Source organism: Colobus angolensis, unplaced genomic scaffold (genome assembly GCF_000951035.1).
Source record: "Colobus angolensis palliatus isolate OR3802 unplaced genomic scaffold, Cang.pa_1.0 Scaffold7, whole genome shotgun sequence".
NCBI classification, from domain to species: Eukaryota; Metazoa; Chordata; class Mammalia; order Primates; family Cercopithecidae; genus Colobus; species Colobus angolensis.
In genome coordinates, this window is record NW_012120709.1 from 16,011,481 (window position 1) to 16,034,575 (window position 23,095).

The window sequence follows — 23,095 nt, forward strand, 5'->3', positions numbered from 1 at the left end:
CAATATGATAACTATAATCTTCCTTTATCTTTCTATTCCTAATCTGGAGCTACAATAGATAGGTGAATTGGGTGTATGGGTGAGACATAAGCTGTTACTTTCTGCTCTAACGATGATAAATGTGTTTTCTAGTCTGAGCTTTGCACTGTCTTCTTCCAATTACACACATACACACACACGCATGTGTAAAAAATCAGATGCCACATAGATGGTCACTCCAAGACATTTAAATAATTTCGCTTACCTCCTTTATATTTTTGAAAACAATTCAAGAAAGACAAAATATATTATATTCAAGAAACCATACTAATTAAGAAATGCAATCTTTTGAATTCTGTATTACAAAAAATTAAAGAGGAAAAAATGAAAGTACACGCATGTGTACATATATGTATATATGTATGCATGCCCATATATGTATATATAACAGAGATGGATAGATGCTGAGGGAAAGAGAAAATGAGGCAGAGGGTCACAGAAGAAAATCCACAGAAGTACAAGTAAAGAAAATAATTAGAAATCCAGAAACCTACAGAGAGGGGCAACAGCCTGAAGGCCTTTGACCTTCCTATTCACCTGGCCTGAGAACATCAGAGTAGGTGAGCGGCTCCTATAACCACCCTTCAGTACTCCTATGACCGCTGCATCATTTGGAAATCATCCTTTCTCCAAGACAAAAATAACTGTTCTCCTTTTATCTACAAATTTAAAATGGGGAATTTTGAAAGACTTGTTCTACTCAGGAATTAAAATTCACTAAAGGCTGAGATCAACTCCACAGGCCCTAGGCTCCCCAGACCTGTTGTCTGGGGCTCTTGCATATGCAGTATTTCCCCTCCGCTGTTTGTTGTTGTTGCCTTGTTATTGCTCTAATGGACACCGCCTACATATCTGGGTAAAAGCATTCTCTCGAGATCTGCAAGTGAGAACTACATGTACAATTTGGCACCTTTTATGCTTGTGTTTCTTCAGAATCCTGCATATTGCAATCCCCTCTCTAGCTGCAGATGAACATAACAGACCTAGACAGGATAGGGTATCCCCAGTACTTATCAAAGTACCTTGTCTGTGGTAGGTGCCAAAACAAGATTTTAGGAATATTAAACAAATTAGGAGCTGTACTTTTCTCCTTTTGAGATGGAGTCTCACTCTATCACCGGGGCTGGAGTGCAGTAGCCGGATCTCGGCTCAATGCAACTTCCGCCTCCCAGGTATAAGCCATTCTCACGCCTCAGCCTTCTAAGTAGCTGGGACTACAGGCGTACACCACCACTCCTGGATAATTTTTTTTTTTTTTTTTTTTGAGACGGAGTCTAGCTCTGTCCCCCAGGCTGGAGTGCAGTGGCACGATCTCGGCTTACTGCAAGCTCCGCCTCCCGGGTTCACGCCATTCTCCCGCCTCAGCCTCCTCAGTAGCTAGGACTCAGACGCCACCGCACCCAGCTAATTTTTTGTATTTTTAGTGGAGACGGGGCTTCACCGTGGTCTCGATCTCCTGACCTTGTGATCTGCCCACCTCGGCCTCCCAAAGTGCTGGGATTGCAGGCGTGAGCCACCGCACCCGGCCTCATTTTTGTATTTTTAGTAGAGATGGGATTTCACCATGTTGGCCAGGCTAGTCTTGAACTCCTGACCTCAAGCGATGCTCCTGCCTCAGCCTCCCAAAGTGCTGGGATTATACGCATGAGCCTCCGCTCCCAGCTGTACTTTTCATTCCCACTAAAATACAAACCATGCAACACACGATTTCTGGTATTTTATATTCCAGATCCTATTAATTTATGATGTTCTCAACCAAAGCTGCCTACATTATATTATGTTGATTAGTTCTTGAGATAAGCTTGGATTTGAGAGCATTTGATAGTCTCAAATATTTTTAAAGCACTAATTTTTTAGGAATGTAATTGTACTTTGTTCTGCAAATATTTTGAACTTATTCTCACTTAAAACTAGAATGCTTGGGCCAGGCGCAGTGGCTCACGACTGTAATCCCAGCATTTTGGGAGGCTGAGGTGGGTGGATTGCCTGAGGTCAGGAGTTCGAGACCAGCCTGGCCAATATGGTGAAACCCCATCTCTACTAAAAGTACAAAAAATTAGCTGGGTGTGGTGGTGCATGCCTGTAATCCCAGCTACTGGGGAGGCTGAGGCAGGAGAATCGCTGGAACCCAGGAGGTAGAAGTTGCAGTGAGCCGAGATAGCATCACTGTACTCCAGCCTGGGCAACAGAGCCAGACTCCATCCCAAAACAAAAACAAACAAAAACTAGAATGCTTGAACATCCTATCTTGGGGGCAAAAAAAGGTAACCTGATAACTGAATGTAACATGTGTTTCACAGGAATTTGTAAATACGTGTCCTAAGTCATTGATGTGAATGTAGATACTGGAAGATAAAATGAACACATTTGTATCTCAGAACTCTAGCTATAACCCAAAATGTATTATTAGCCATCAGTTCCATTTTCAAGCTTCAACGCAACTTTTCTTGGCAAAGGATTTTATTTAAGTGCTTTTTTTTACCCTCTCTGAAAGCTGTTCTAATATAAGATTTAAGATTGAGGTGTAGTAATGGCTTTCACTGCTTTTTTTTTTCCTGCCAACCACGAGTATCCACATGGGAGATTAAGGAATGAACTGGAAAGGAGCCAGAATATGACTTTTCCATTCTTCCTGCCTCCCTCATCTTTCTCTATATTTATCTCACCTCTGTTCAGCTTTCAAGGTGAAATGAGGATGTGAGAAGGGCAGATGGATGGTGCCTGGATGGCAGTGAGTCAAATAACAGCAGAACTCTGAAGACAATGATCTTTCATTCACTGTTTCTACAGTTAAATTGCTTTTTAGGATTCTGTGTTTCCTATAATACCTGGAATTTTAAAACACATGTTTAAGTGGCTTCATATATGAGAAAGTTCAAAATGTTAATGGCTTTACATTAAAAAGTGTATCTCACTAAAAATAATAATAATAGAAAAGCATGAAAGTAGGCAGTCTAGGGCAGGTCTGGTCACTCCTTTCCATGGTCTTCAGAACTAAGTTCTTTCTATCCATCATCTCTGCCTTCTTCACATGTCTTAGTCACCTAGATTAGCTGATGAAGCTCCAGACATCATATCTGTATTCCAGGAGGCAGGAAAGAAGAAAGGAAAGAGGGCTTTTTGGATGCTCCTCTAGCAACTTTATCTGGTTTCTTATTGACACCAAGCCACCAGGAAAATGTAAGTTTTTACCTGGGCATACTATAATCTGAAATATAATTAAAGTTTTATTAGTAAGGAAGAAGGGAGAATGAATATTACGTAGGCAATTTTAAGTCTCTACCACATTTCTAAACTCCACTCCCAACACACTTAAGGCTGCCATGTTGCACAATTCTAGTTGCTATCCACATTATAGTCCATGAGCACAGAAGTAGAAATATTAGATGCATTCACCTAGTACAGATACCTTTCCCAAAGGAATGTATTTATATATATATATATTCAACATCAGAAATAATTGATAATAACTGGTCTCACGCAGTGGAATAGTTTCTGAAATGAAGTTTTAATATATACATATTGAACAAGCATAAATAGCCATCAGATATGACTGGCATGATTCTGAAGATATCTGCCATTCTTCTATCACTAGCCAGTTGGTGAAACAGAATTTTGTGTCTCATTATAATATTTCTCATCCTCTCACTCGCAGCAGATGAGACTAAAGTCTCTCCTCTTGGTGCCTTGATAATTTTTGTCATTTAATTATTTATATGTATCTCATTACATATTTATCACTTACCTGTGTGACATTTGGACTGGAAAGCTCCTGAGGAAAATAGAATAAATCTTAAAGTCACAGTTCTCTGAAGACCCACAAATGCACCCCCAAAAAAGAATTACTCCTTCAGAGGGGCAAGAACTGTTTTCTCTGGTTTAGAGGTTTTAAAAATAAAAGTCTAGTGATGTTTGTTGCCATGGATCTGGCTTGGGGGGCAGCCAGCCTGAGAGATGTAGGAGAGAAAGAATGTCCCAATGGTGTACGAGCTCCTGGAGTTCCTGTCATCTCCTGCCCTTCCTTCAGTGAGCTCATAGTTTTTTTAAGCTAATGTGAGTTCATTTTATTTGTTGTTATTGTTACTTGGAACTAGAGACCTGAATAATATAGCATGGATAATCATGTTGTAACACTATGACATCATATTCTTGTATCTCTGGGTGAAAATGCTCTTTCTCTAAAGGTCACTAGCCAGATTTGGACCAAAACTATCCAGATTGTTACTGTCCCAAACCCCCCAAATTTCCAGGAATTTGAGGCTACCTTGAGATATACTCATGCTCCATGGTCTCTAGGAGGAATTATCATAGATAATGGACATTTTCCATTTCTAGCTTGAGACTGGAAATGTCAGTCTACCGTCAGAGACACAAAACTGAGTCAGATACGGAAAAGAGCTTTCTGTGATGGGAGAGGGGTTACAAGACTCAGACTAAGCTTATAAGATGTAGGTGTAATATATAAAGAGCACTCACATGCTTTGGAAGAGTTCTACTCTTCTGTGAGACTTTTTCAATCCAAAGCACAGTAATGAGAAGCATAACCAAATTTGAAAATATAGGCCCCATTCTGAAAGTTAACGAGTTTCTTGAGGCTTAAGCAACAATACCACATCTCTGATTGCCTAGAAAGGGCACAAATTCATTGCCCAGGTACTCAATCAAAGAAGTCACAGGTTATCTAAAGTATGGTAAATTCCGGCATCTTCTCTCACTGGTGACATTTCCATTAACAGGTTACATTATTTTACGGTTTGTGTTTCACCCCCATTCCTATTTTCCTCCTTACCTCACAGTCAGTTGCTAATAAATAATAAAATGAGCAAAGCCAGATAGCAAGAAAGAGAAGCAGAGAAGCAAATGGCATGAATAACGCCAAACAACACAGACTTACCCTGAGTAATCAAGAGCTGCTGATTTGCAAAATTATAGTGCATCCTAGAGAGCCTCTTGCTTTCCAAAGGCTGCAAACTCTACAGTAATTACCTAATCAATAAGCACAATCCCCTTGCATTGAGCAGATTTGCAATTTTCAGGCAGAGAAATGAGAAATAGAGTCAGTGAGGGAATTGCTTTATTAAGAAATCCTTCCATGTGTACAGGGTTTTATAGCTGACGGTGAACTTCACATTCATTATCTTGTTGTATTAGCCAGCAAACCCTGTAAGATACTTAGAAAAGATATAGTTATTCACACCCAATGGAAGAGCAAACTCAAACTCACAGATATTCTCTAGGGAGCCCTAATTCATACATCTGGGAAGTCTTAGAGATGGGACTTTAAACCAGGACCTATATTCCTAGTTCAGGGGCCTTTCTTATTAAGTCATCTGGCCTGAGGATCAGGAGCATTTGGCCCTTAGGATCACTCCATTTTTTTTTTTTTTGGTAAGGTATTTCCTCTGATGATTTAATTAGCACATGACATTTACAGAAAATTTATAACACAAAGCAGATACAGCTCACTCAAAACTGGAAATTGAATGCTAAAACAGCTTATCATGAATTTTTCTAACTTTTTTTGTTGTACAACCAAGAATAATAATTGGGGACATAATAAATATGCTAGACACTGATCCAAGTACTTTATACATGTTACCTTAATTAATCCTTACAGTAACCTTTTGAAGGAAGTGCCATGATCTTCATTTTATCAATGAAGAAACTGAGGCACAGCAGGGTTAAGAAACTTGCCCAACATCACATAGCTACTGTGTGTGATTTAAGCTGATATGAGTTTATTTTTTTGTTACTTGGAACTAGAGACCTGAATAATATAGCATGGATAATCATCATGTTGTAACACTATGACATTATATTCTTCATTTCAATCATGCTCTTAATTTCAATGATAAATAAACCTCCCACTACAAACACACATGCACACACACACACACACACACAAATATACAATTTGGGACCACGTTCTTCATTTCTTTAGAAAGTTCTTTTATTGCTTGTAGATATATATATGTCTTGCATATTTTTACATTATTCATCTGCAGCCAAAAAGTTAATATATTCCTTGGCTTCAACTCTCAGTGGCTCCATTACCAATAGGTCATCATACAAGTTCTTCTGCAGGCCACATGAGGCCTTGAGTAATCCAGCTCACTTATACTTGGAAACCTGCCAGTTACACTAAGGAAAAATCCCTTACCCATGCTGTTTTTCTACACTCTGGATTTTGCTAGTTCTTTTCTCTGGAATGCTTTCTCATTTCTCTTCCTCAGTTTAACCTCTGTTAATTTTTTAAGACTGCTTGGGAGCCATTTCCTCCAGAAAGAATTTCTTCTGCAACTCCACCACACTGTGAACGGAAATAGGTAAGCCTGATCTGGGCTGTCCCATGGTCCCCTTAGGACGAAGCGGGAGCTTAGGCATTCCTCAAGTGTTTGAAATAAATCCTTTCAAGGAAAAAGCCTGTCTAGACACTGCATTTGAAGTATGCCCAAGGCTCCCATTATGGAATCTAATTCTACTCTTGAGTGACCTTGTGAAGTCTTAAAGGAATCTTGAATCAGAATTTCCTTGGATTAGAAGAGATTCCTGGAAGTGGGCAGCTGGTGACAGTCCCTTTTTGTTCATCTCCCCTCATCAGCCTGCCAAGTTTCCTGGTACAGAGCCAGTCTATGATTTAGAAGACTTTTCAAAGAGGTTTACTTCCCGTACAGCTGTGACTGCCAACAATTCTCTTTAGCTTCTTGCTTAGATTAGTGAGAACGCAAATTCCCTTTGTGGTAATACTGCCTTTATGAGTTTCTATATCTTAGTATGAAATAACAGTCTAGAAGAAGTTTCAGAAAAGGAAGGGGAAAATAACAGGACATTCTGAATTCTGCTGAAGGCTGACCCTCATTAGATGCCACCCTTAGAGTTGCAGCCATCAGTCCTAGGGAAGCGACCCTGGGTTTCCTGGGCCTGGAAACCCACCAGGATTTCCACAACATGAGGGTAATCCCTACGCCTTCGCCTACACGGCCAGTCAGAGCAGCTAGGCAGTACCCAGAGGATCATGTCTTGGCTATCTAATGGGACCTGCTCACAGGGTGACATTGCCTCCTCCTTCAGAACTCACATAGGAATTTCCCCTGCATCCCACACTGAGACCTGAATACTTCCAAGTGCAGTTTTAACAATCCATTATTGTCTGGAGGATTTGTTGGTTGTGAAGGATGCAGTGGCTAAGATGATAAGGAATATGTCTTTCTCTCTTATGACTCCTTTGTAGGTAATGGAACGTTACTTATTTAAATAGTATCTCCATCTTTATGAAGGGAATAGACTATATTACTATTTTTTTACCTTAACATCCTGCCCAAAATCATAGTAGCCTTGTTACAGAAATTATTTCTCTTACACAGATCTTTGTTTCAAGATGCATCACTGAAGCAGCTTATAGAAACTAGCATCCGAAATAACCTAATCCTCAAATCTAATATCATTTCAGTAATGGAAGGACCTTGGACCGACAGAGGCTACGGTTAGAATTAAGGTGTCTGGGATGATATTCGGTTTTCTTATAAAGGCTGTAATGATCAAAATCAAATCACTTCACTGCCGAGTTTCTATTTCCTCCTTAGAAAAACAGAATCTCCCTCCTATATCCAAGTGCTGATGGACAGCAGTTGACAAATATCCCCAAGGTGTTGAAATTATGTGGTTGCCTTTTCTAGCAGCAACTTTCTTAGTAAAAGGTTCTTAGGGGCTTAGTGTGGCTAAGGTAAAATTGCCTTTCATCTATTTCTTCCTTGCTTTCCAGATAATCCATGGCTAAAATTAGTAATGCTTAGTTCAGTAAAAAATACTGTTACAGCAGGGAGCCATGGAAACGGTGTTGGAGCCACTTCCCCTTCAGGGAGCTGCCTTTTGCAGGATATGACTTATTGCTGATCAAATGAAACAACTCACTGCATTTGAAGCTGGGGTTTGAAATCAGTTAAAAGCACAGGCAAATCTTTCAAAAGCACCATCCTTCCCGTTTACCTTTTCTTCTTTCATTCCATCCAGGAAAGAAAAATATATCTCAAATTAAGTGTTGAATTTTGCTTTTGAATACAGTATGAGAAGATTAATCTACTGAACCACAATCCTGCATTTGAGGTGTCTTTTTGGTAGTTCTAGTGGACAATGATGTTAAAGTCAATTAATGCCTTCCTTCATACATTATATTATAGTTTATAAAAATAGCTTCCCTGTACACTGCCACTGAAGTCTTAGGATAACATCTCAGAGGTGGAGAACATGATGAGAAAACTTCCAATCAGATGAGGAAACAGGCTCAGCCAGGCTTGTTGACTCAGCTTGTGACAGGAGGAAATAAGAGGAAAGTTTACATCTATCACCTGTGATTCCATCTTCTGATCTCCTTGTGACTAGGGTACCAAACTGATGTGACTGAGGGTGGGAAAGCTTCAGATAAGTAGAACTGACTCTCCATGGCCAGAATTGTAACTGCTTAAGTCTACGTTTGGGAAACGTTCAGCTTTGCTGTGGTCAACCTCCCTGAATCTACCAGGGTCTCCCCTACCTTAGAATGCAGAGCCCTCCTGATGCCCTCTGTGAAGAAGCCAATATTGGGATGCTACATTCTGATCTGTTTGTCCTTTGTCCAAAGGACTCTTCCTCCGAATCTTTATTTTCCTCCAATTTCCACCACCCCTGTTTATCTGCATTCACCCCTTTCCTCCTGGTCTCTGCTCCTCTGAGAAAGGTATTTAAGAAGTTAATTCATGTAAATATGTTCACAAAGCCTAATGAATTAATGAATCTCAGGATGGAGACTTCTGCATCTTAACAGAGACCCTAATTGCTTTGGCTTGACTTTAGGGCTCCTTAATGCAAGTTTGGTCAACTTCACCAAGGTCAGGTGTGTCAAAAATAAAATGAGATCAAGATAGAAAAATGTTTGAAGTTTAGCGTGCATACAAAAGAATAGTTCTGGAATTAGGATACCTCAAGCCAAAGTGATATGAGGCCCCACCAGCAGCAGTTGCAGTCCAGTTTAAAAAGGGTGAAGGAAGAAGTATTTTGATCTTTTTCTTGATTGGCTGTTATGTATTAACAGGTTTTTAAAGGCAAGCAGAGCTGTTTAAGCTGATTCGTCTGTAGAAGATTGGTTTAATTTCATTGAATTAAGCTAACAATGATAAAAAGTTTATGTTTTGCATTTTATTTCTAACCAGAGCTAGCATTTTGGAGAGATCAGGACGGTTTAAGATTTGGCTATGTGACTATGGGCAGTTGGTTTGGGGATATATGTAAACTGTGGCCTCCATTTTTATTTTCCTTTAACAGGAGTCAGACCCCAATGTCCTCACATAGGGCCACAATGGGGCTTGAAGGGTGATAATTTTAGGGAAAATGGGCATTTAATAAACAATTATTGTTGAAAATGTTTATCTTTTGCGGTTCGTTCAGTAGTGCATCCTCAGGAAACTGCAGCTTATATTAGTCAAAGGATTTAATATTATTTTAATCCTTATGATCATTGGAATTTATCATGCAGGTTTCCTGCCCTCTCACCACTTTACTCCCCACCCCCATCCTAAATGCTGCTGTAGCTTCCCTGGAACCTCTGGGGCCAGAGTGGGAATTCTGACTGCTGTAGCCACTGCAGTCATACTGTATTAGTCCATTTTCATGCTGCTGATAAAGACATGCCAGACACTGGGAAGAAAAAGAGGTTTAATTAGACTCACAGTTCCACATGGCTGGGGAGTCCTCAGAATCATGGCAGGAGGTGAAAGGCACTTCTTACACGGTGGCAAGAGAAAATGAGGAAGATGCAAAAGTGGAAACCCCTGATAAAACCATCAGACCTCACGAGATTTATTCATCGCCACAAGAACAGTGTCGGGGAAACCGCCCCCATGAATCAAATTATCTCCCACCGGGTTCCTCCCACAACATGTGGGAATTATGGGAGTACAATTCAAGATGAGATTTGCATGGGGACGCAGAGCCAAACCATATCACACACCATGTGTGTGAAGAAAGCCAGGGGGCTTTCTTCTTGCCCCTGATGCCTGCCCACAGAGGTCCTTCATTGAATCCATGAGCTATGCAGTGCTTCATGAGGTTGAGAAGGAAAAGTACTCACACAGTGTGGTTTTCTTGTCCCAGGGTGTGTCCGATATTGTCACATTGGGTTTTGTTTCCATTCAATAGATGAGATAGATTTTTCAAAATGATTTTGATGAGCTTTCAAAATTTTTGTCATTATCACATGCTCATGTGGCTATTCTCCACCTTCTGTTCTCAAAGCAGGAGGACAACTAGTATCATGAAAGGCTCTTCTCAGATGAAGTCATTCATAATAAGCTGCAAGAGAAGGTGGTCAGGCAGCATAGTCCTCACTGCCAAATTCACTGTGTACAACAGGGTAGAGAAGACAACCACACACATGACTTACATTTCTCTGCCAGAAATGGCTTATTCTGACTATATGACCTTAATGGCTTCTTATTTTGTGAAATCTTCCTTGTGTCTCTCCCACCCTCCATTCTGCTGTCTGGGCTCCCATAGTATCCTATACTCACCTCTAAGGTCTTACCAACTGTCTTATATTTGTCCTTTTTCTTAGCTTCTTCCTGAGAGGAATAAGTGTTTATTTATTATCTTTATAATCCCAATTTCTACTATGATAGCTACTGAATGAGTTTAGACTAAAGGCTTGCATGAAAATATGGATGATGAATACATCCCATCTCACATGTTAATTCTCATCAGCTAAAAGTGGCTGCCTAATAATAGTGCAGCAGTTGATTACTAATGCCTGGCATGGGCAGGGTCTGGGGTCCTGGTGGCTCTAGTCTAGGGGTAGATGCATACCATCTCTAAATTAAAGAATGCATGGCACATTATGAACTCTGGCATGCCATGACTTTTTCATATCTGGCCCATCTTAAAAGGACTATATTTAAAAGTCTGGATGGTTGTAGATTCAGAAGTCTACTCTGCTTACATTTTCATCTTTTTTCCTCTATTCCTAATACAGGGGTTCTTAGGTGTCTATAAACAGAGTAATCTTGGATAAATTCTTTAGAAAAACGTGCAGCCCTGCAATACACTTTTTGAAAATTCTTGCCTCTTCAGTTGAAATATTGTGAAATAGGACAAAATATGAATAAAACATTGTGAAATGTTTCACATTTTAGATATATTGAATTCCACATCCCAAGAAAAAAAATTACAAAGTTTTGAGGGTTTTATTTCTAAGAATGTGATATCTAATTTCTACATCTGAAAATATATTAGGTTCCTGTATTACCTTATATTTGCTATCATAATAAAAATATTAAATATTAACATATTAATATACATAAATAGTAATATATAGTTGTATAACACATGTATATTGCTTTAAATGTATATAAACACATATATATTGCTTTTTATTAAATAAATGATTAGGTACATGTATTTGATTATGTGTTATGTTTCTGGTAGACATCTGGCAAAACTGGTATATTATGAACATTTACCTTTCTTTCAACTGAAATGCATACATAATTAGCTTATATATCTAACCCAGAAAAGTGACTGTTTTTCTCATTTAAGGAAATAAATCATTACTGATGACTCTATTAACAATGAAAATCCAATAATAGCATTTATGAAATATAAAATTGCTGTTAAATAAGGTAATATAGAAGAATGATGTTCTGTGGTAAAATGGCCTGGTTCTAAAGGTCTTAATCGGCATGAGGAAATGAATAAAGTTACTATGCTTGATGTATGAATGCTCACCCCCTTTTGAAGCTCCAAGAAACATCCATACTGGATCAAATTCAATATTCATTAATTTTTTTGGCTATGGCAGAGACAGCTAGTGATCTCCCAATAACTATTCCCACCTTCTTGTAGCAGTAGAGCTCTCAAGTTTCAGCTGGTCATATGCATTTTCCAGCTTCCATTTCAGCTAGATGTGATCATGTGACTAAATTCTGACTAATGGATTAGGAAGAGAAGTGATGTTTACAGTTGGCAGTTGTGTCTTCCACTTCCTTCTTCCTCTGTCCACTAGCCAGGATGTGAAGACTTTGCACTGGGTACCTGAGACATCATCTCAGACCGAAGGGGAATCCTGTACATTGACAACAAACCTGTGAGATAGAAAAAGCCTGGGTCCCTGATATTATGGAGCTTCCATGTCAGTCCTGGCCTGCCTATGCTTAGATTATCATATGTGTGGGAGAAAAATTTCTCTCTTGTTTCAATCACCAGTTTTTGTTTCAAAAACCAAACCATTTGACTTTGGATCTATCTTAACTCTTCCAGTAGCTTCTTTCTGTCATTCTTCCTAGTGAGATCACTAAATTGAGGATGTTTTTCCTGTAGTGGGGGCAGCTTTGGAAGACTATATCAAAGGAATGGAAAAGATGGGTCCTGAATCACAAAGTCCAAGTAACATCAACAGACTGGTAGTTAGTTGCGATCTCCCAGCTCACTTTACAACTGGGATGGGGTGATTGGGATTAAGGGCTTTCTTACAAGATACATTCGGGATTGAACACTGAGTATGCCTTGAAATCTGTCTTTATTGGCTAATTTTACTGGCTGTATCAGAAATGGTAGGTTTTTGCCCTAAATCAACTTCCCCCTCTTTTATAAATAAATAATAAAGCCTCCAAGATTTTTCTGGGCTCATGCCACTCAAAGTTTGCATTTTCCAACTTCCCTTTCAGTAGCCATATGACTAGGGTTGGCTTCATGAGCCTGAAACCTCTGCAGTCACACAGCGTCCCCCACTCAGAAGGGCACCACTCAGAAGGGCATCATACTTGGTTTAATGCTCTGCTATTACTGGCTTGAAATTCTTAATAATTTTTGAACAAGGGTCTTTGCATTTGAATTATGTACTGAGACTTCTAAATTATGCAGCTTGTCCTACATGTGCCTAATGGAATGTGAATGGGACCTTGGAACATTTGTTTAGTATGGAGCCTGTATTTTCTCATCTAATATGGGAACATATACATAGATTTATGTATTATATATTATATATAATGGGGATTTATATATATGAAATTAAATGAAATAAAAGTATAGTAGGAGAATACATGTCACATAGTAAGTACTCAATAAATGCAGACTTTTTAAACTGAGACAAGCCAATTTTTTTCCCACAATCACTATGATCCCATGACACTAAACCAAACTCCTATGCAAACTTGAGCATATCCCTAATCTGGTGGAGGATAAGGATACAAAGAGTAATATCATGTACATATTTTGCCTATGAATAAAACAATTAGATAATCATTTCCTTCCCAGTACATTGCCCCAGATGTTAGGGAATCCCAGAAACAGGAAGGAGACTCAGAGAAAACTTACAAGCTAAAAGGTGAGCCAGAAACACACATACATAGATGTAGTACAGGGTATGGGTGGGTTGCAGGTATAGTACACTATGACTTTGGGAGAAAGGAGTGTCTGGGAGAGTGACCTCATGGATGGCTGTATCATAGGCTCAGGCAAGAGATACATGACACATTTAGGACATTTCTGTGGGCAGAATCAAGGGGATTCAGCCATTAGTCTACCTTGACCTGAAATGCGCAGGCTTTAAAAACCTCATTTCTCCAGAAATCAGGTTTTCTTAGAGAAAACATCACCTAGGACAGGGAGCAATGAAGAAAAGTTGGACGGAATGATGAGGCCTGAAGATGGTACCTGAAGGAAAAGGCTGTCAGTAAGGCAAACATTGAGAAGATACTGAGAAAGGGATTCTAGAAAAGCGAGCTACGTGAGCCTCAGCTCCTACACTACAGCCATATAAACATCCTGTCTACACAGAGATGCCTCCTTCCCCAGTGACTCAAGATAGACACATTAAGCAGCTGACTGTGGACTCTGCTGCAATGAACATCCTGAAGGAAGCACAGTAAGAGGAAGGAAAATGGAAATTATAACACTAGTAATACTAAGCACCTGGCATTTAATCATCACAAGAACCTTATGAGACAGACACCATTATCATTTCCATCTTCTGAGATTGCATAGCCAGTTCCTGAAGGAGCTGGACCTGAGCAGAGAGTTGGCTGACTTCCAACCTGTGTACTTCACTGCATTATTATACATTATTCCCATCTTTAAGCTACAGTATATGTAAGAGAAATCCTCTTATTTTATGGGCTTTAATAGTGGAAAACACAAGTTTCCAAGTGACCAAAATGAACAGGTTGAAGATATATTTAGTTGGAGTATTAGTTTGAGGCAGGGATGTTTCATGCCAGTCTTATCCTGAAATGGTCCTTAATAAAAGGTGCTATAGTTTGGATGTTTGACCCCTCCAAATCTTATGTTGAAATTGTATCTCCAGTGTTGGAGGTTGGGCCTAATAGGTTGGAGGTTTGGGTCATGGGGAAAGATTCCTTATGAATACATTAATGCCTACCCTCTCTGGATGAGGGGGTGGGAGGATAAGTGATTTCTTACTTTTATTAGTTCCTGTGAGAACTGGTTGTTAAAAAAGAGGCTGCCTCGTCCCCTACCACTCTTTGTTGTTTCCTCTCTCACCATATGATCTCTGCATATACCCCTTCACCTTGTGCCATGAGTGAAAGCGGCCTGAGGCTTTCACCATATTCCCAGTCTTCCAGCCAGAAGAATCATGAGCCTACTAAGCCTATTTTCTTCAGAGCACATCTTGCTATTCTGATTTCAGACAAAACAAACTTTAAAGCAACAATGATAAAAAGAACAGAACTGCATAATGGTAAAGGGTTCAATTCAACATGAAGATACACACACACACACACTCAACACTGAAGCACCTAGATTTATAAAACAAGTTTGTAGAGACTTATGAAGAGGCTTAGATAACCATGAAGTAATAGTGGGAAACTTCAACACCCCACTGACGGTATTGGACAGATCATCAAGGCAGAATCCTAACAAAGATATTCATGACCTAAACTTTACACTCGACCAAATAAACCTAACACACATCTCCAGAACACTCCATGCAATAACAACAGAATACACATTCTTCTCATCTGCACATGGCACATACTCTAAGATTGACCACATGTTCAGCAATTCTCAACAAATTCAAAAAACCTGAAATTATATCAACCACTCTTTCAGACCACAGTGCAATAAAAATAGAAATCAACACCAAGAAGAGTTTTCAAAACCATACAATTAAATGGAAATTAAGCAATCTGCTCCTGAATGACTTTGGTTAAATAATGAAATTAAGGTAGAAATCAAGAAACTCTTTGAAAATAATAAAAACGAAGACACAATATACCAGAACCTTTGGGACACAGCTAAAGTTGTACTGAGCGGAAGGTTGATAGTGCTCAACAGCCACAGCAAAAAGTTAGAAAGATCTCAAATTAATAACCTAACATCACACCTAGAGGAACTAGAAAAACAAGAGCAAACCAACCCCAAAGCTAGCAAAAGAAAAGAAACAACTGAAATCAGAGCTAGACTGAACACAATGGAAATGAGAAAAATCATACAAAAGATCAATGAAATCAAAAGTTGGTTATTTGAAAAAAGAAATAAGATAGACCACTAGACAGGCAAATAAAAAAGAGAGAGAGGATGCAAATAAGCACAATTAGAAATGACAAAGAGGACAGTACCACCAATCCCCTAGAAATGCAAAAATTTCTGAGACTATTATGAACCTCTTCATGCACACAAACTGGAGAACCTAGAAGAAACTGATAAACCCTTGGAAATATACAACTTTCCAAGATTGAACCAGGAAGAAATTGAAACCCTGAACAGACCAATAACAAGTTCCAAAATGAGATCAGTAGTAAAAAAAATTACCAACTAGAGAAAGTCCTGTACCAGACAGATTCACAGCCAAATTCTACCAGATGTATAATGAAGAGCTGGTACCAATTCTACATAAACTATTCCGAAATTCAAGGAGAATGAGGTCCTCCCTCACTCATTCTATGAGGTCAGCATCATTCTGATTCCAAAACCTGGCAGAGACACAGTGAAAAAAGAAAACTTCAGTCCAATGTCCCCGATGAACATAGATGCAAAAATCCTCAACAAAATACTAGCAAACCAAATCCAGCAGCACATCGAAAAGGTAATCCACCACAATCAAGTAGGCTTCATCCCTGGGATGCAAGGTTGGCTCAACATATGCTAATGATCAATAAATGTGATTCATCACGTAAATGGAACTAAAACAAAAAACTATATAATTATATGAATAGACACGGAAAAGGCTTTTGATAAAATTTAAAGTCCTTTCACGGTAAAACTCTCAAGAAACTAAATATTGAAGGAATATACCTGAAAATAATAACAGCCATCTATTACAAACCCACAGTCAACATCATACTGAACACATAAAAGCTGGAACCATTCCCCTTGAGAGCCAGAACAAGATAAGGATGCCCACTGTCACCACCCCTACTCAACGTAGTACTGGAAGTGTAGCCAGAACAATCAAGCAAGAGAAAGAAATAAAGGGCATCCAATTAGGAAAAGAGGAAGTCAAACTATCTCTTTTCACAGATTATATGATTTTAGGCCTAGAAAACCCCATGGTCTCTGCTCAAAGGCTCCTAAATCTGATAAACAACTTCAGCTAAGTTTCAGAATACAAAATAAATGTAAAAATGCAGTAGCATTTCTGTACACCAACAATGTCCAAGCTGAGAGAGAAATCAAGAATGCAATCCCATTCCCAATAGCCACAAAAAGATTAAAATACATAGGAATACAGGTACCCAGGGAAGTAAAATATCTCTGCAATGAGAATTACAAAACACTACTGAAAGAAATCAGAGAAAACACAAACAAATGGAAAAACATCCCATATTCATGGATAGGTACAATGACTATTGTTAAAACAGCCATACTGCCCAAACAAATGTATAGATTCAATGTTATTCCATCACACTATCAATGACATTATTCACAGAATTAGAAAAAAAAAAAAGATTACAAAATTCACTGAGAACCAAAAGAGAGTCTGAATAGCCAAAGCTGAAGCAAAAAGAACAAAATTGGATTCATCACACTACCCGACTTCAAGCTATACTATAAGGCTACAGCAACTAAAACAGCATGGTACTGGTATGAAAACAGACACATAGACCAATGAAACAGATTCAAGAACACAGAAATAAAGCTGCACATTTACAACCATCTGATCTTTGATATAGATGACAAAAACAAGCAATAGGGAAAGAACTCCATGTTCAACAAATGGTACAGGTATAACTGGCTAACTATACACAGAAGACGGAAACTGGACTCCCACCATTCACCCCATACAAAAATCAACTCAAGATGGATTAAAGACTTAATGTAAACCTAAAACTATAAGAACCCTAGAAGAAAATATAGGAAATGCTGTTCTGGACATCAGTCCTAGCAAAGACTTTGGGATAAAGACTCAAAAGGCAATTGCAACAAAACCCATGTCAAAAATGGACAAGTGGAACCTAATTAAACTAAAGAGCTTCTGCACAGCCAAAAAAATTAAAAAAAAAAAATCAACAAAGTAAACAGACAACCTACAGAATGGGAGAAAATTTTTGCAAACTATGCATCTGACAAAGCTCTAATATCCAGAATCTACAAGGAACTTAAACAAATCGACAAGCAACAAACAAACAACCCTATTAAAAATGGGCAAAGGGCTTCTTTCAAAAGAAGACACACACATAGCCAACAATTATATGAACAATGCTCAGTATCCCTAATCACTAGGGTAATACAAATCCAAGCCACAATGAGATGCTATCTCACAACAGTAAGAGTGGCTATCATTAAAGTAAAAAATAACAGATTATAGCAGGGTTGCAGAGAAAAGGGAATATCTATACACTGGTGGTGGGAGTGTAAATTAACTAAGCCACTGCGGAAAGCAGTCTAGTGATTTTTCAAAAAAACAAAAAACAAAAAAAACAAACAAAAAAAACTTAAAGTAGAACTACCATTCAACCCAGCAATCCCATCACCCACCACTGGGTATACACCCAAAGGAAAACAAATTGTTCTACCATAAAGACACAGCATGTGTATGTTTATCACAACACTATTCAAAATAGCAAAGAGATAGAATCAACTTAGATGCTCATCAATGGTGCACTGCATAAAGAAAATGTGGTACATATACAGCATGGAATACTATGCAGCCATAAATGAGAATGAAATTATGTCCTTTGCAGTGACACTGATGAAGCTGGAGACCATTATCCTAAGGAGAACAGAAAACTAAATACTGCATATTCTCACTTGCAAGTTTGAAAACTGAGTACTCATGGACACAAAGAAGTGAACAGTAGACACCAAGGCCTACTTGAGGGTGGAGGGTGATAGTTGGGTGAGGATTGAAAAACTCCTTATCAGGTATTGTGCTGATTATCTGGGTGACAAAATAATCTGTACACAAAACTTCCATGACATGCAATTTACCTATGTAACAAACCAGCATATGTACCCCTGGAACCTAAATTAAAAGTTGGAATGGAAAAAAAATTACTCTTTTCTTTATAAAGTACCCAAACTGGGTTTTCCTTTATAGCAACATAAATGGACTAAGACAAAAGGCCTCAAAGTGACCAGGTGCAGTGACTCACACCTGTAATCCCAGCACTTCGGGAGGCTGAGGCAGGCAGATCACCTGAGGTAAAGTGTTTGAGACCAGCCTGGCCGACATGGTGAAACCCCGTCTCTACTAAACATACAAAAATTAGCTGGAAGTCATGGTGTGCACCTGCAATCCCAGCTACTCAGGAGGCTGAGGCAGGAGAATTGCTTGAACCCACGAGGCAGACGTTGCAATGAGCCAAGATCACCCCACTGTACTCCAGCCTAGGTGGCAGAGCGAGACTCCATCTTAAAAAAAAAAAAAAGCCTCAAAGTCATACTTCTGAAGGCATCCAAGGAATGCCTTCACAAGTTGACTTTACCATGGTTAAGTCATCCATCCCTTTAACAACATATTGAGAACGTCCTTCATGTCAAGCGCTGTTCTGAGTACTGGAATACAATGGTGAACAGGAACTTGGCATAGTCTCTATCTTCAAAGACCTTACTTCATCTATTACTTCAGGTTGAAGCAGAATTGAGGCCAGTTTACTATGACCTCTGTCCCTATTTAGTAGTCTGGAGTTTACTCTGAGGACAATGGAGATTCATTCAAATGTCTGAATTAGATGAGTAACTTGAGATTTATATCACTTACATGTCATGCTAGAAATACTGTGGGGAAGGATTGGAGTAAAAGAAGACCAGAGACAGGAAGTCTAGCTGGTAGGCTAGAGGCATCTTCTTGGGTAAATAACTCAAAGATATGCCCTTGACAATGGAACGGCATGCAGATGCCACTCCCTACTAGAAGGATGGGTGATTATTGTCTGATCACAAACACACGTAGAGTCGAGAGGTGATGGAAAGTATTACCATTTTTCTCTGTTTTATTGGGGAAAAGAATCCCTGTTCATTATAATCCCCTTCTCTCCTGTCATATTCTCATGAGACAATGTGTGGAGGGATATAAGTGGTCATACCCATGGCAGTGGGAGCAGGAGAGCCAGTGAACTAAGAAGAGACGCCTGCAGTTGCCATGTTGTTGGAAGACATGCAAGGAAGAATCTGCCATTTCAGGCATAAAGAAAGGGACTGAGTGCAAAGGCAAGGAAGACATCACTGGGTAAGGGCCACTCTCTACTCGGGTGGCGGGGGAATAGTGATTCCTGCGATACAGGCAGGACATCCAGTAAGCTCCCAGAGAGCAGCTAATTGATGCTGCCAACTGAGTACAGCCACACAGGCCAAAACAGACAATCCAACCAGGAGTGAGGCTTTGCTGATTGGGTGAGAGTAGGGGAGCATAACAAAGACAAGGACTGAATAGTAGCTGAACCCACCTGAGCTCTGTGATGAGCTGAGAGAGTATGGAACTTGGGGTCAGGATTTTTCTCATATTTATTTTAAATCTACTCCAGTGCACAGAGACTCGGGCTGCCAAGGAACTGGATGCTTGTGTTAAACACAGTAATGCCTTCTCCCAGAGGACCTCTCCTGCCAGACTGCTCCCCTTGGTCTTCTTCTCACCTTCAGAGGCACCTCTGCCCCAGTTCTGTCCAGAGCTGACAAACGCACACTCATCCAGTCATTTCTTCCTTCCATTGTTATTTCTAGTAGACCTGCGAGTATTCTCCTGATTTCTCTGGCTATCAGTTCAGCTTACATTAGAATGAGTGAGAAAGCATGAGAGAGAGAAAGAAATTATGGAATAATTTGAATGGACTTATTACCACAAGGAAAATTGTATCAACATTTGCAGGATTTGAAGCTGACATGCTTCAAATATATGGATATGCCCACTGACAGCCCCAATGAGGAATTGAGGTCTCAGCTGTGAGCTTACATCAACCTCCTTCTGACATGAATGGGCCTCACTCCCACCTTTGAACCACTCCAGTTCCTGCCTGTAAAACAGACTTCCCCTGCTGAACCCTAGCCAAATTGCAGACTTGTGAGCTAAATAAATGATCATTGTCATGTTAAGTGTCTTAAATTTTGGGTGGCTTGTTATGCTGCAACAGATATCCAGAACATCTATCATCTTCTCTCCTCTACTGTGTTAATTCACAGTCACATCTTCTCTCACCAATCAAACTCGAAGTTCCTTAGAGTTTGGAGTTTTTTCAGTCAAAATTTCCCTTTCAGAATTTTCTTTCCTACCGCACGATATTTTAGCCAAACTAAGTTCCTTGCTGCTCTCTATGCATGATCTTAGATTTCTAGTCTGAATGTTTGATCATCCTGTGTCTTTATTGTGCATGCACCTTGTACTCATCTATGTTCACCTAAGTCTTACTGTTTTCGAGACTGAGTCTCATGCCATGAAGACTTTTCTGATTCCTCCAGTCAGAAGAGAGGTCTTGTGAAATTCCATAATGGTATAATTTATTTTTCCAGACAGAGTCTTGCTCTGTCGTCTAGGCTGGAGTGCAGTGGCACCATATCGGCTCACTGCAACCTCTGCCTCCCTGGTTCAAGTGCTTCTCGTGTCTCATTCAAGGGCTTCTCGTGTCTCTGCCTCTCGAATGGCTGGGATTACAAGTGTAAGCCACGACACCCTGCTAATTTTTGTATTTTTAGTAGAGACAGGGTTTCACCACGTTGGCCAGGTTGCTCTCGAACTCTCAACCTCAGATGATTCACCCACCTTTGCCTCCCAAAATGCTGGGATTACAGTCATGAGCCGCCGTGCCCAGTCAGATGAATTTCTCCTACCAGTATCATCTCCTACATTATATTACCATTACATGTTTACAGATGTTTCTTAACTCCTAGACTGTCATGTCTGCCATTACATCCACCTACATGAAAAATACTTAGAGTATCTGCTACTTACCTACAATGTGCTAAACACAGTGCATAGAGCACCAAACAAAGGCAGACGTGGCCTCTGCCCTGATGGCACTTTCCATCTAGTGAGGAAAATGCAATAAATTAGCAGTTGTGTGACTATTATTCTCCTTTGGGGATTTTAACTATGTCAATCAATCCGGGACCTAACATGATACCCTATTTTCTTTGTGGATGTGAGAGGCGACATGGAGTAACTAGACATCTAGGTTCGAATCCCATCAATCCCACTCGTTATCTGTGAACATGGAATGAGGGCCTTAACTCTCTGTGCTTTATTTTCCTCATTGATCAGATGGGGATTTTAGCTACATCATAATGTAGTTCTTCTTACAAATGAGAAAACTTGTATAAGTTTCATCTTTGTGCTGGGCAAAGAGTGGGCATTCAGTTAACTCATATGTCCCTTTGTTCCCACCTTCTTTCACTTAGTGTCGAGCTCAGTCCTTGGTTTCCACTCAACTAATGAGACTGACCAACTGATGTCCAATACTCAGACCCTGTCCTTCTCCTGAACATATAACTCCTTCTCTGGTGTGAATGACACTGTTTCTTCAGACATCTTCTACTCATGCCACCCAGGTGGGAAAGGAAAAAAGACACATCACTGTCACCTGGCTGACTCCTACGCATTACACAAAATTCAGTCAAAGTGGTACTTTTTCAGGGAGACTGTGGCCATTCCCACCCCAGACTCCATCAGACTGTGCCATTTCCCTTTGTTCTAGGAGGTCATAACACCGTATACTTCTCTTCCACAACACTTGTCACAACTGGAATTCATTACTTTTAACCTATCTATTACTTCTGTTTGATAGTAAGCTCCATGAAGACAGAGGCCAGATCTGTGTTGTCACCATGATCACCAGCACCAGGTAAATTGTCTGTTACATAGGATGCACTCAACAGATATTTATAGAGTTAATGAATAGAAGAAGGCATTGCAGTAGCAACTAAAACCCCAAGAGAGGACTAAGTCAGAAGGCACTGAGCTAACAATTTGTCTTTATTCAATAAATCTCATTACCACCCCTCACACTCCAGAGACCATTCTCCTTGAGCATTTCTATGATTAACCTTCAGAAGATTCTGACGTCAAAGGGTGGGGGTCTTCTTTAATGGACCCAAGGAAAGCATCATTAATTTATTTTGCCAGTTAACTAGTTTCTCTGAACAACACCTCCTGATTGTCAATGATGACTTATGGAAGGCATAACAAAAGAACTTCTTGAAGTCTGATGTTTCAGTCAAACCAGCAAGCTGCTTCCAGCTGAGCCTATAATAGCAAACCCAAAAAGGTAGCTGACATTTTGAGAGAGTTATGGCTGGACTATCTATACTCCCTGAGACAGTCATGCTGTGGTACCGTAAGCCTTCCAGAGACATTGAACCTCAAGACCTTTTGAAGCTAAGTAGCTCATGGAATTTTTACTTGAAAATATAGGTAACAGCTGTTCCTCCCTGCTGTGAGGAGGTAACAGGCCACTCTCCCAACACATTCTAAAACAGCATTGTCTATTCTTTGCTCATAGCCAAAGGGTTTCAATAAAATATCTTTCCCCCACCAAGTGTGAGGCCAGATATAGCACAGTAAAAAAGAAAAGTAAAACGTGGAATCTTTTTTTTGCAAATATTAGCATTAGTTATTTCTTTAGCAGTATGAGGCCAAAATCCC